General features: G+C 35.0%; 1 protein-coding gene across 1 annotated transcript in view; it reads right to left on the reverse strand.

Moving 5' to 3' along the window:
* brinp1 (bone morphogenetic protein/retinoic acid inducible neural-specific 1) overlaps positions 1-15998 on the reverse strand; it is a 117049-nt gene that overhangs the window by 70688 nt on the left and 30363 nt on the right. The window lies entirely within an intron of this gene.

Here is a 15998-nt window from a genome sequence, read left to right on the forward strand (position 1 = left end):
AAAAAAATGTGGTCTAATTGAAGCAGACACCATCCAGCCCCGGAGGTGTTAAGACATGCAGTAGTGACATTTTTTTATTCATTATGGTTACATGCAGCTCCATTATATTTGCAGCATATTTCAACTCACAACAATGTAGAAGCATTCTAAGTAATCATAAAGAACAATAACAATAACATGCAATTGACTGTTGTCTTGTGCTGTTAGTATTTTGGTACTTCATTTATAAATACTGCACATATGCTCTAAGCAGATAGCAACAAAGTTTGCTATGGGAGGGCACCTAAGATAGTTGAGTTGATTCATCCACTCGCTGCAAATGCATTATAGTCGCACCTGCTTATTTAAAATTAAGTCTTTTGTATATTGTGGATGGAAATTTAATCACAGTTTTAATACATTATGCGTTAAAATCAATCAATCACTTCTATGTTGCTATTTCAGTTGAAAATATTATAAATAATAAAACTGCAGTAATTGAGTTAGCTATCTCTAACCTGGAGTTGGAAAAGAGTTCACATTTTTAGGAAGTGCATCCTGAGGTAGGCCTAGTCATTTTTGATTTTGATTTATGAGATGAAATTTTTACGTGTTGCTGAAAAACAAGATGGGTATCTGCAGGAGACAGACTATATGTGTTCAAAACACCAAATTATTTAGTTGAGATTAGGGGTTTCTTAGGTAAAAGAGGCTGCACTAAGCAGCTATACAACAGCTACAGAATCTATACCAGCTTTGCTTTATTTTAGTGAAGCTAACCAAAGAAAATCAAACCCTCAACAAAAAGTACCTGTCCCAAATCTGAAAATGACCACAAATAACCTGACAAAAAGCACATGTTCCTACCAACCAACATTTGGATTAACACTGTTCCTTACTAGACAGAAAGTCGAATAATGTAATCTGACAAATATTTTCTCTATTTTATTCAAAGCTTTTTTGTCACTTTGTATTTGCACTAAGAATGTGACACCAAAATATTTTGATTATTTTGTGAAATATAGCTATTTAAAAAAACAACAGAGAGGATAGAATGTGAACAGCTTAATTGTGAGCATCTTATCCTTTTCCAGCTGTTTTGGGGTAAATAAAACAAACAATGAAACAGATGTTCCAGGAGTTACAGATTAATTGACTTTAGCTTGTAGGAACAACACAGCTCTCCTGCTAAACGTTATTTAGCTCAACTACAACTTACGGGATATGTTAAAAAGGTTAGCAAAAGCTAATACATTGAAAACATGAACTAATTCATTGTCTATTTACATTTAATTAAATAGTAATTTACACACACACACACACACATTACGAGTATTATTTATTAGAGAATAGCTGTAATTTCTGTATTTTTCTAATCAAAACCCATGTTTTTCTGTGACACCCTTACAATGTGTATAAGCGTCTATGATTGAAGCTGGCCAAGTTTTAAGTACACGGTGAGACTTTTATCTAATCTTGTTAATTCCCACATGAATCGCTTTGCATAGTGATTTTGTGTTGCCGGATGATGTTGACTAATTGTATCTCTATAAAATTCTGTAGATTTGCCCATTCAAAACAGCACTGCATGATCTTATGTCCTTACATTTGCTATCTTCCAGAGACAAAGAATGAATGTTATGACATCTATGCCAATTTTCAGCCCAGCAGGATTTATGCATAGATGTACTGCAATGTGGAGACTGCCTTCCACATATACTGAAGTCATGAAATGAAATATCTCCTATTTGTTCATGTTCATGTTCACAACCCAGCAGCCTTTCTTAAAAGTTCATAGTTCTGAAAGAAGTCTTGCCTTAGTGGCCTACATTACCTGCTCCATAAATGAGTAATGTTGGCACAAGTTTTATCTCTTGAACCTTTAAGTCAATGCATAGATGCACAACTGTAACATATATTGACTACAAGTCAAACAGTTGCAGATCCAGAGGTGAGCAAGTTATTGTGTCTCTGTCATCTAAATACAGTAAGCAGAGACTATGAACACCACATACCCCTAGTGGATAATGTAACATAGTTCATCTGTGCAGGTTTATATTCCCTGGAGTGGAATAATAGGATTTATTTCTTCAGGAAAGAATTGTGTTCCAATAGGGCATCAGTGTTATGTGAGAGCCTGATGGAAAGTTAGGGGAAAAACAAAAGGAATATTGAGAGGAGATGAGGGATACAGGACTTTCTTGGTAATGAGGGGATAAAGCCTGGTGATAAATCAAATAGACAGAGATACAATTGAAATCCTGCAAAGAAATTCAATCCCACAATATCATTGAAAATATTATGAAATGAATCTTAATCTTATGCTCCAGTGCTCAGTGAAGAGCTATGCAGGAGGAGGTGTGATATTAACGGCGATGTTCCTTGTGCTTCTTTTATTCATTTCTATTTATTGGTCTTATTTGAGCTGTTTGTTTCTTAACCTGGAGAATAAAGTAATAAAGTATTTTACAAAATTTTAACAAAGTGACATAATTTCTTAAAATACGTTTGAAAAATTATGTGGGATGAGAGACTGTTTTGGCTGCTGTAGCTCCATGTTTGTTTGTGTAATGGGAATGGGTTTGATTGAGATCATACACAGGTTTTGAATTCTGTCAAAACATTTGACAAAATTCCAAGCAAGATAAGTTTTTGAAGCAAGATAAACTTGTTGTCAGCTATATTAACAACAAATAAGATCAAAGCAGGGAGAAAATATGCAAGCGTTAGTGTAGTGCTTTGACTTCAGAAGAAAATATTGTCAGCAGAAGCAATATGTGAGTTTATTGAAGCCTTTACATGTTGTGTCAAAAAAAAGTGCATTTTAGATTATTATGACCTAGTCAGCTTGTGCTGTTGTAACATATTTTGATCTCATGTAAAACTCTTTCCTTGCTGTTAGGTGAAACAGATACAGTGTAGCATGACTGTCTATCTGTTAGACAGTCATGCTAGGTAAGTGCATAAAGTGAGACACAATTGCAATAAAAATGTGGAGCATGTACTACTAACAAAATGTAGTTTGTTGTCTAAAACAAAGGACCTTATTGCTTGAAATTGTATGTTGTTGAGTTTTTGAAGGCAAACACTAGAAACTGGTCAGTTCTTAATATTAATTGTTGATTACAATCTCAAACATTTTAGATAATCTATGCCTATTTAATGATATTAATAAATGAACATTGCTAAAACTCAAGAGTTTTTCAAATAAACTGCCAACTGTTCATAGAACTTACTTTAAGTTAGAGTAAAGGGCTAATGCACCGCATAGATATAATGCATGCAGTTAATGCATTCAAATATGCTTCACTACAGTAGCTTAGACCTACAACTGAGTTATTCTTTGGATTTCCATATGTGAGAAATTTACACTGAACCAGTGAAAATATGCATGACACAAGATGCCTCATCTATATTCAGATGGAAGCATCTACAATACTTTTACCGTTAATGGGAGCATATCAGAAAATGGAACTTGATTGCATCTGATTGCTGGCTTAATTGTTAGAGTTCTTTGTAACTGTGATGAAATAGTTAAATGAAAATTCATCTAATCAAAAACAATCTTCTAATTCACTTTAATCTTAGAAATTTGATAGAATACGGAGCCGGAAGCTAGTGAATGGGTGGTTGACACAAGCATTTGTTTGAATCTAATTAGCTGTGTAATGTGAGAAACTGTACTGTTGATGAACTAGGCCAAGGATGAGTCTGAGGACTGGAAGGCAACTCTCATGGAGTCAGTACAATAACTAACATAATAAGACTCTGACCTTTACTCACATCTAAGTGACACTTATACAAAGTCATAAGATTATAAAAATAAAGTCTAGTTAAACAATCAAATTGGAAATTAAATTTGAAGTATTTACATCTGATGGATAATATTAGCTAATTTCTTGTTTGTTGCATCAAATGATGCTATAAATTTCAGTCATATGCCAAAACAAGAGACATACATAAGGTTTTCACCTTCTGCATATAGCACAGGTATCAAACTCCAGTCCTCAAGGGCCGGTGTCCTGCAGTTTTTAGATGTGCCACAGGTACAAAACACTGGAGATGGCTTAATTACCTCCTCCTTGTGTAGATCAGTTCTCCAGAGCCTTGCTAATAACCTAATTATTCTATTGAGGTGTAATGCAGCAGAGGCAACTCTAAATGTTGCAGGACAGCGGCCCTTCAGGATTGGAGTTTGACACCCCTGGCATATAGTGTAATAATTAAAACAAATTTTTTTTTTTTCCAAAATAGTTGCTCCCTTTTTCTGCCAATGACACTTATCTCATTTTATGTTTCATATAAAAATGTCAAAATATCATAATCTGAGTGTTTTGTTGACACAGATAAACACAAGACATTAGTACTGTCAGCTTGTCAGGTGAAATGCAACACAAACAACACACTAAGACTCTAAAGAGGCTTTAGGAGGATATTTACACCTTAGACAGCTTTGGAAAGTTCTCTTACAAATATTTGTTCACATTTAAGAAAGATAAGTAAGAAAAGCAAGAAAAAAAATAATCAGTTTGTAAACTTAATGAACAATATTTTTAAAAAATATATATCTTTTTTGGATTTCTCTATAAAATAATTTTGTATTTTAGCTTATCTCACCATCAGGTTTGCTGGTATCAAGTAATTTCTACTTGTGACATCCAAGTTCTTATGAATGTATTAGTTTGCTTATTAAACACACACACAAAAAAAAAATTCAAAGAAGACATTACTTGATAAAATTCTATATCTATATTGTAGACATAGAATTACCAGTTTATGATGAGATTCTGAAAATACAGCAGATATTTGAGCAACAGCATTAGTACAGACTTTTTCTTGTATTGCCCTTCCTGCTTTTGTGTGTAATTACATAATCCATAAAGACATAACACCATATTTAACTCATTGGCTACCAGCATTAATCATAATCACTTTATTTTTGTATTGACAGTGTTTAATTCCAGAAAGAGGAACTACCAAACCACTATTATACTTATTGCTATTATATTCAAGTATCATCTTGATCAAATTAGATTAAGGAGACCCTGCAGCAAGCAGACATTTATTTCTATTTGAGCATTTAATGTAGACAGATATTTGTGTAGCTGTCATTAAATATACTGTAAGAGTAAGAAGGAAGCAAACTATCCATTCTAGGGTTTAACAGTGTAAATGGTCTGGTCTTTATGATGTTTTGTGTACTTTCTAATCAAAGTACACAAAACCACACACCACAGATGCCATGGTGCTTATGAGGCAAATATGCAAAATTCAGGGGAATAAACAAATCCCAAAAACCCTAGATTCAAACTAAATTGGTAAAAGTATAGAATTTAAAGTAAGCGTACTTTCTTTTTACTATGACAATATAAAAGTTAAATAACTAACTGTATCTTTATTTTGAAAATAAATTACATAACTTTATGGTAGTTTCGTGTGTGGGTTTCCTTTCAGGTCTATAAATAAACAAAACGTAGTTATCTAAAACAGAAAAAATGTACAAATGCATTCTTTTTTAAATCAAATATCTTTATAATTTATTGATTAGTATAACAAACTCATAATTTGTTTAATGAAATAACTCATGCTTGTATTGTCAAAACATAAGAAATACATTTTGTTTAAACAGAAAAAGAAATGAAGTTAAAGATTTTCAAATGTTCCAGGCAAGAAACAGAATTATGACTATCTGTAAGTTCATTCTCTGTGTCTCCTTTCAGACATGCTAACCTCACTTGTCAGTACACTTCGTTGCAGACAATTCTCCTGTGAAATCAAATCACACCCGGGCTGGTAGATAACATGGCTCAGGCATGCACAAGTCAGTAGTAATCTATAATACCACTGCTGCTTCACTGCTTCAAGTCTGAAAATAAGAAACATGTCATTACTTGTTAAACCTACTTATCAGAATCTTTGCTGTGTAAGCCCCCTGAGATCAAAACAACCTCACTGAGGATATCATACTGGCTAACTCGGTGTTCTCTTTCTAAAGCAATCATTGAAATACAACATTTTAGAAAAAAAGAAAACTTGAAGAGCTTGTTAAAACTTTTCTTTTGTATATAAATATTGTTGATTTTGTATTTTATTGGCCACACATTTTCCAAATGTTCCATTTTAAATAAACATTGGATAACGTTTAGTTTTGCAGAGGTTTGACCTTACGAACATAACATAATTGGTGGTCTGTTTCTAAAATATAACCCTCTATACTTGCAAAAATAATTAACACACTCAAGTTGACAGAAAATCTTAAAACAACTATGTTATCTTAATTTGCTTCTTAAAATTTGTCTTATATAAGTACCACTTTGTGCTTGCTAAACTCTCTTCTCCATTGGTCTGCTTTAGCTAGTTCTTCCCCAGTCCGCCCTGGCCAGATTCGTCTCCATTTGCAGATCTTGCATGGTTCATTCCCATTTCCGTAACCATTTCAGGGGTAGTACAAGCTTTTGTGTTGCACAAAAGCGATTTGATTGACATCAGACTGCATTTGTGGATTGGCCTGTGAATTACATCACTAAATGAGTGAACAACAACATCTCAACCACTGTCATGGACTGGTGGATATGGCGTCTGCAATCCACAGAGCTGCTCAGTGTGGAGGAGCGCAATTATGAGCAGGATCAGGAGCACATACATCTACTTTTTAAGTGGAGTAACTGTGATTTCACAGCCCTGAAAGCACCACGTCTCCCGCAAGAATGGGCATTCTGTTGAAGTGTTTTTTTTGTTGTTGTTTTTTTTTGCAGCTTGCAGTTTGCGCTGGCTGGTGGGAGACACCAAAACTACATGACATTAGTTTGGAGTGAAATGTTTTTATGCTTTCTTTAGAGTTTTTTTCTTAATAATATTCATGTATGATTGTTAGTAGTGTGCATCTTTTGATGTTTAAGACACTATTAAGTGACACAACATAAAAGAATTTGAAAGTATTGCAAATTAATCAGCAAATCCTAATTGTTGCCATGTGTGGGCCAGCAGTTAATTTCTAATAGACAACATTAATCATACAGGTGTTTTTGAGTCGCTCGTAATAACGGTCTCATTGTCCACAACATTATTTTAAGCTTCAATATTAATAATTGATATTTTTTGTTGTCTGTCTTTTAAGACAAAATGAAATATCTTGGTTGATTTGAAGTCATCTAAACCACAACCTTGAGTTTCTCCATTGCAGAATTCTGCTGCAAACATCATTGGAGCTTCAACCACAATTCATGTGCACTCAAGCCTCCCCCATCTTCTTACATATATTCATTCCCACAATAGTGACGAACACACACTACTGGAGAGACACACATCTTGGCTTGAACCTAACCAAACATTAACTTGTGTGAGTTTTGACAATGGCTAAGGGGCTTAAGTGTTTGGTAATGCCACACTTAACTACATTGTCCTCCACTGTTAGGTTAAATGCCCCATATAAACTGTATTTATTCTGAAGGGCTCAGGGCCTGCTAAGCTTTAACCTGAAACAAAATATTCTTTGGAAATACTAAATTTGAGCACACCATCTATGAAACAAGCATACTGTGAATGAGTGCTAATCTTTAGCCTACATTGTAATCAACAGAAAAATGTCAGCTAATGGTTTTATTGAATATTACAAAAGGTCTTAATTGGTAATAAGTGCACTCGAGTATCTGTTGTCATCATAGTCGCCATCTTTTTGTTGTTTTTTAAAAAAAACAGTAATTATTTTTGATGGGATGTGTTATATTTACTAAGTAGCTTGGATCACCACATCACTGAACTGATCATGAAAGACATGGCTGCTCTACTATCTCCTCCAAGGAGCTTGTTGCTTTTGTGATGACGTTGCAATCAGTCTCAGGGGAGAGTGGCTCAGGCGTCCCACACAGTGAATTAGTCACTACTTAACCCTGACAGTTTCTTCTAGCCTCCTGCTTCTCTACTAATTACCATCTCTTCCTTGCCAGTAATTAAGTCATCCCACAACAAGGGCTTTTTATCGCCACATTGTAAATGGTAGAGGAAAGTGGCATGAAATGTTACCCTGGATAACCTCTTGTTGACTCTTTGTAACCTACACACCTGAGAAATACAGATCTAGACACAGGTTTGTCCTGTTCAGCTGTGTTACCCTTAAGTGTTTGAAAGATGTAAATTGAATTAAGTAAATGGAAATCAAAAGAAATATAGTTCAAATTCAAAGTTCTTTTTAGTAGTTGCGAATTTTACAAACAATATTTGCTATTTCAAAGGCAGGAAACATCTTAGGGTTGCTGAACTTTAACTCATAAGTTTAAACTGGTCTAACTACCAGTTTGGAAGTTGTTTCCGCTGTGAGACATTAAGTTTTGTTTGTGACTTAAAATATTTTTATAAACAACTAACAAGGGGGATTCAATTTTTTTAAAGTTTGGTGCAAGGTATGTATGTATATATTTTTCTTTTTGCTTTTCCATTTAAATTCCAAGTAAAATCACCAAATGAGCAGAGGAAAATAACTACATGGAGAATAAAAATTGCTCAATGGGATAAAATTTTCTTCCAGTGGCCACTAAGCAATTGCCAAGAAATAACAAATGAAAAACCTATGATTTAGCAACAGCTATGGAAATATAAACACATAACCTTTTTGTGTGCAAGGTTATTCCTGTTTATGTATTTGTGAGTCATTTAAACCACCATAGTTTTCTGTGTTCTGCATTACCTTGAGTTTGACCTCAAAACTGGCTTACCTGTCAGTATCAGCAATCTTTGCTTTTATTCCAAACTCATTGGACCCTCTAACCTCTTGTCACTAAAACTTAGATATATTTTCTTCATTATAGACTTTAAGCACAGTCCTGCCTCGCTGCCTGATGGCATACCGAACCCCTCAGTGTCTCTGTCCTCTTTCTTCAGTCTGTTTCATCCTTCCTGAAATCCCAACTGCATTGCTCCTTTCCTTCCTTTTGGCTGGAGCCTCCTGAATTAAACATTCCCCCGGTCGTTCCTTAGCAATTCTGCCAAGTATATCAAATCATCCTCTCCGCTCTCTATCCATTACAAATGGCTCAGCCAAACTAAAGCTAGACCCGAGTCTGCAGACTCTGACAAATTTTACATCTTGGTCTTGATTATTTTTGTATTCACATATTTTGTTATTTATGTTCTGGATCATAAGCCACAAGGCTGCAAAGAAAGACACATCTGGGCATAACACAAGAGGTAAATGTATGCAAGGATTTTAAAATAAAACAAAAGGAGATATGGTGAAAGGAGCCAGAAATATTCTTAAAATCAGAGTTACCTCTAACATGGTATACGATTAAGACTAATATTTAAACATTTATTTTACGAAACTGATAGCAAACTCTTGCATCACAGAATCCTTCAGCAGAAATCAAGAATTTTCTGCGAAATAGCTTATTTTTTTACTGTACAACTTGACCAGAACAGTGATCCACTATCATTCCTTTCCAAGTCTTAGGAAAAACAACTTTTATTTGACTTGGATAATTTACTTTTGACTTCATAGTCATAGTTTCTTAGTAATCGTTCTTTTTTGTTTGTTTGAAAATGACGACACTACTGCTAAAATAGTGTAGCAATTCTATCAACCCACAAAAATTGATCCAAGGCCATCTTTTCCATCAATTCTTCCTTGGTGAATGTACCAGACCCAGCTCCAGAGGATTTGCATGTTAGCTCATACTTTGTAGAAATCTACGTAGCTAATATTTCTCTGAAATAAATCTATTCAGGAGCAGTAATAGTTCACACTATTAATCAAGTAAAAGTAAAAAGTAAAACTGTCCACAAAGTTACTGAAATATGACCAATCTCAGAGATAACAAAATTACAACTTACAACCTCCATACTGGCATGGATTAATAACTAGTTACTATTTAGGTAAATTATCTGCATTTGACATCATAACTTATTAGGCTTGTTTGGGAAAAAAAACATTGCAAAATTTAGTTTAGAAAAACATATGATGACATTTTGACAACGGATTAAATCATTGTAATGGCTAAAAATAGTGTGGGGGACAGAGGAAACATCAGACACAGCTGATTTTTGGCCAGGCCAAAAATGGCCCTGGATGCCCCCCATGCCTGCCCATGCCACCGGGGTTGTACTGTACCCAGTGACATGGGCGGTTGCAACACAACTTTTTGAGCCAAGTATACAATTTTTCAGGGGATTCCTTGGCTGATGTTACATAAGAGTGGGATTATTTCTCTGTGAATTTTATGCTTTTCCAATACAGCGGCGTTCACTTTATCATAGTTCACTGTATTCAATGGATTCATGGCAACAAGAGCACTTTTGGCCTTTCCAGAAAACAATGGAATCAACTGAACAGCCCACTATTGTTGTGGCCAATTATAGACTTTAGCCAGTTGCTCAGTGAGTGGGAATACAATGGTTAATGTCATCAGTCTCTTCCAGTTTTTGCAGCAGGAAGGCACTGCAAAAAACTGGCCAATATTCTGCTTGTATTGGAGGCTGAATAGACCTGGCAGATTCCAGATCCAGCTTGAGTAACTTGATGATTCAGCATTCTGTATTTTTATTTTTGCATTGTAGCTTCCTTTTCTTGTTTTTTTTATTATTATTTATTTTTCTTGTCCATCTGTAGGTGCACAAAACTCTCAAACATCCTTGGCAAAGGGACACAACTCAACACATGAGCTATGGGTAGTTCCATTATCAAAACCCTTTGCAACAGCACCTTCAGGAGTTGTTGTGCTGATATTTTGACTTTGATTTTGACCTTATAGTCAAACATCTCTTTGCTCTCAGGGTATTGATCCTGAAATCCCACAGTGTGTGTTGGTTTGATTTCTTGTATCTAGCCCAAAAGTAGCTTAACATGACACCTGATCCATTTGAAGATAAAACATAAAAGTTTGACATGAAACTATATAAATGAATACAGAGTAAAAAATAAAGTAAAGAAAAACATAGTAGAAACACATAGGAAAGAAACAGGCAATCAAGCAGTGTCATATGTAGTCAGTCTTAAACATGTACTAAAATGGCATCAGAGGTTTTCAATCACTGATGGGAGCTGAAGGCAACCAAGTGATGAATTGAGATATGGTGCCCAAATTCGAATGAGCACATCCCTTAATGGGATATTGAAAGTGGGTCAAACAATTCTAGGGAAAGCTTTTCAAAAGAACTTTTTGCTTGGTTGTTTTCTATTCATTCTAATTTTAAAACAATCTGTGATGTTTAGGTCAGATAAAAACTGTATTGATCCCTTGAAGAGGTTCCCACTGGGAAATTTAGATTCTAGCAGAAGGTCTATAATAAAATACATACACATAGTATGCCTGTATCCATAAATTGACACATGCGTAGACGCATAAATAGACAAACAATAGCAGTTTTTTTCAAAATAATGTAACTTTCCAACTTTTTAACAAACGTATTGCTGTCAAAAAGCAATAAATTCATTTTTATTAGTCTACCTCACACACACACACACACAAGATGAAAATATTTCTTAACATTTGCTGCTATGTCTGCCAAAGTAAATCTTGATAATGCTTCTGAGCTTCAGAAACTATTTTTAGAACAATACTTTGGCTGTGTAATCAACAAATGTAACATTAATGGCACTTTCTGTAGAGAAGCACTTCTTGTATAAGTGAGAAACACAAACATACACGGAAGGGAAAGAAAACAGAACTTAAGTTTGAACATTTCTGCTTTCGTGTAAAATCAAAAACCAGCTCTCCTGGATAAAAGCTTTTTGAGAACTATTAAAATTGCACCAATAATGTTGATGTGTTTCTCCTAAAGCAGTCTTCTTGGTGTCATTTGGTAATGGAATGTGCAAGCAATTTCAAAAAGCTTTGAGCCGGTAATATAGGATAATGATAACTAGCACCATTCCGTGACTTTGCAATTATCTGAAACAGAACACCTCAATTTCTTTCTTTTTTAATGAGCTTCCTTCTGCTTCTTGGCTCACACATTAACCTTTCATACTTGTATTTTTTTTATATATATATTTTTTTAATTCTGAGTCCAAAAGATGGAACTCTTCTGAACTATTTCCCTGAGCATATTGGTTTAGTTTCAAGCTCGTGTTCAAAACCTTTCTGAGGTTTTGATGAGCCCTCGTTCAATGATCAGGGTGTTCTCTTTCTCTATTCATTCACATCTGCATTTCTTTTCAAAGTGAGATCAATCAGTGCTACGTATTTTCATAAATATTTTTTATTCTAAATAACAACCCTCATCTTGCTTTTTTGATTACAGTGAAATGCTGATTTGGGGCCTTTAAAATGCATTAATGGCTACCAGATTTGCATTTATATTGGATTTTTGCTCAGGCAGACAAGAACCTGAGATAGAGTTTTGCAAACAAAGACCAAACAGAAAGCACGCATCATCTGAAACACATTCAACCCCATAATAGAGTACAAGCAAAAGAACGAGAGATGCTAGTGTGAGCAATACAGGCCACCAAATTTTTCACTCTGAGAAAAACACACACCTTATTCAGATCAAGTCTGACACAATGATGATATGCAGGTTGAGGTGAAAGTAGCTATATTGTGACTGATGAACACTATATCAAGATACATGAAAGATAAAAAAAGAATGTGACATGGAGATTGAAATCAAATGGAATAGAGTAGTTACAATTACTCCCACAAAAATAGTAAAAAAAAGTTCTTTAAGTGAGAAATTTAGAGAGAAGAAAAGTAGTGCTTTGCAGTCTCCCTTTCTCCCCAGAAGTGAGAGTGACATTTTCAGACTTCTACACAAAACACTGGAACCTTTTAATTCAGCCCTTATTCGTTAAACAGGCACATTGCCAATGTTATTAAAGATGGGGCAGATTTGTTTGCCGCTGATCAAGTTGGCATTGTCCATACGTCGTTCCTCGGGGGTAATCTTTCTTGATAAGTGAACCCAAAAGGAATGGATTCTTTGTCTCTATGCGAATCTGATTCAACCACTTGCCACCACTAAATCATTGAGGCAGTGAAAACCCCTGGGGAAATTTACAAAGCGATTCAGTCCTCATTGGTTGTTAGTCGAGAGCATGGCGGCACAATCATGCACCAGGGAAGACTGAGGGTATGTATGATTTCATTCCAACCAAACTCCACACCAGCTGATGTCACAGATTTCTTACCCTTCAATGCACTCTTACCCTTCAACACATCTTGAACCCTTCAATGGTTCAGGATGTATTAATCTTTCAAATGAACTGGTGGCCGAGCTTTGAAGAAAAATCCTTTAAGGATTGCTTACTTGGAAATTAAACTCATGTTCATCTTAAAACAGTTTTTATTTGCTTTACCAGGGAACATTGACTGTCATGATTGCCAAGAGTTTTCCTAGGAGCTACACAGTTAGAGAGATAAATTTAGTGCTACAATAGAAACAAAATAAAAGTCCAATCTTGCCTGTAAAGTGCATTTGATGAGTGCTTTATAGACCAGATAGGGGAGATTAGACCACAGATTCTTTAATCTGATTATGTAAATAACAAATCGATTAGAGCAATCAGCAAATGTATGTGGAAGTGTCTCAAAATGCCAAACCTTTCAGTGCATGGTGCTTTTGTTTGAACTGCAGTTTGTACCATAGGAACTAGTGTTGACATGGGTAAGACAAATTACATCGATGAGGGTGACTGGCACTTACAGCAAGATAACGTCTCCATGGCAAGCAAAGCAAAATTAGATGATAATCTTATAGGTGAAGTGGATTATTTGCCTTATTGATATCAGTTGGATCAGAAACCAAACTGGAAATGGCAGTCTAATTCTATCTCCATAGTGTTAAACATTATGTAAATGCATTGTTTACTAGTTGTGCAACAGCCTCAAGACACAAAGTCCAGTATAGATCAGGGGCTGTGGCAAGTTGCTAAGAAATATGGGGGAAAAAAAAGAAACAAAGTTCAAAACAAGGTGTAGAAAGAACTGTCACAGCATAAGGAAATTTATATTCTCACTGTTTCATTTCTATGTACTTCTGAGATACCAGTCTAAAGTGGGATTAAGAAAACATTGTTCTGAGAAGAAGAGGTTTTAGTCGTTTAGTTTTATACATCCGATTGATTTAAACTGTGTAATGGATTCTTTTTCAGACTCAGAGCTGCATAGTGGCACACTTGTTAACACTGTTGCCTTGCAGCAAGAACGTCCTCTGTTTCATGCCCAACAAGGTTAGGCAAATGTGTCTTTCTCTGTTGCTCTTAGGTGTGTGTGCGTTTGTGTACATGTTGTCTACATGAGTATGCATGCATGCATGCATGGATGTCTTTCCTGTGTCTCCGTGTTGTCCTTTGATGAATTGATGACCCGACCTTGGTGTACAGTAATATTTGAAAAGTTTGAATATTACTGAAAATTGTATTTATTCCAGTAACTTAAATTACTAAGTGACACACACTATATAGATTCATTTCACAAGAACTGATGTTTTCAAGCCTTTGTTGCTATTAATTGTGATGTATTTCTCCTTACAGTTGATGAAAATATGACTTTTAATTTTATAATATTATATCAAACCGACAAAAATATTTTGTTTCATTACAGAAATGTGGGCTTAGTAAAAAGTAAATACCAACATAAAGGTACTTTTAATCAGACTTTAACTCTAAATCTGATCCCATCTAAAGACAAATAACGTATTAAATATGAACAGAAATTACAAGTATTTTGTTCACAATGCTTTTGTTCATGCTCTTTATTGACCATCCAAACAAACATATGTTTGTAAAATTTTGCATGCCAGTAATTTCTATTTTAGAAAAATCAATTTTGTGACTTATAAAATGTTCTAAATTAAGCACTGAACGGTTTCAATTCAATTAATCCAAAAACTGCTGTTGCTGTTTTTTGTTATCCTGTTTTATGCGGACATAACACTGAGGAAATGAAGCAGATTGATATGGATCTTCAAGTCATGTTCTATGATTGTTTTCATTGATATAACCCTGTTTTCCATGGTGCTTTTGCAGTAAGATGAATGGTGTGGAATTCACAATGTGGTATTTTGTAAGGACTGAATAGCTTCTTACTTTTTAGAAGATATATTATTTAGAACATACACTTTATGAGTACCTCAAGTAGTCAAATAATCATTTGGTAAATAAATCAGAAAGTTTGTTGAAGTGTTGTTAGTTCAAAGATTCAGCCAGGTTGAGAAAGTCATAATTATTGCAAACACAGCATTTCCATGGTAAGATGAGATAAAGTGTTATTAGGGATTTGAGGCAACATTTGTTATTGACATAGTCAAAAACATGCGGCATAGCCTGGCCTAACTGGAGATCATATTGTATATGCCACAGAGAGAAATGCCCCCTATGGCAATGGTGGAGCATTATTTAGTTAAAGTGGCATATTTTTAATTCCCATTGAAATGCAATGTAGGAATATTTCTGAGAATTGTTCAGCAAGGTGTGCTGAGCAGTGGATACATGGTGTCATCGTTTAATATAATCAGCTATGGTCTGCTTAATAAGTTCATGTCTACATGGCAGGTGATTTTCTCCCATGTGGGTATGCCACTGCGACTTTTTGCTAAATGGTTTTAGTCACTTCGACACAATAAAATGTTTTCAACAGGTTCATCAAATGGCATCCGAGCGCCAACATATCCATTAGTACTGCTTGTGCCAGAACTTGGCAAGAAGTGGGACAGTAGTTAGGATTTCAGCAGCATCAGTTTGCTACTGGTGACATAGATGTGACAGACAGAGAAATGAGGGCAATTGACTTTAACATTGTGGCCAAATGGGAAAGAAGGAGGGCACACCTTTAGACAGATCATGCGTCCACTTCAGGGCAACACAGAGGCACACAGGACAGACAAACACACTTTGTGTGGCCAATTTACTTAGCAGGCATTTTTTGATGATGGAAAGAAATGAATGGAACCCAGAGTAGGTATTTTTTTTAAATCATTTTTTAATTTTTTTAATGTGGACCGAACTCTGAACGCACAAAACTAAGAATCTATAAAATTTTCACTTATTAAACCTTCATCCCAATGATGGAGTCTTTGTGTGTTTGTTT

The sequence above is a fragment of the Xiphophorus hellerii genome, chromosome 8 (genome assembly GCF_003331165.1).
Source record: "Xiphophorus hellerii strain 12219 chromosome 8, Xiphophorus_hellerii-4.1, whole genome shotgun sequence".
Classification (NCBI taxonomy): domain Eukaryota; kingdom Metazoa; phylum Chordata; class Actinopteri; order Cyprinodontiformes; family Poeciliidae; genus Xiphophorus; species Xiphophorus hellerii.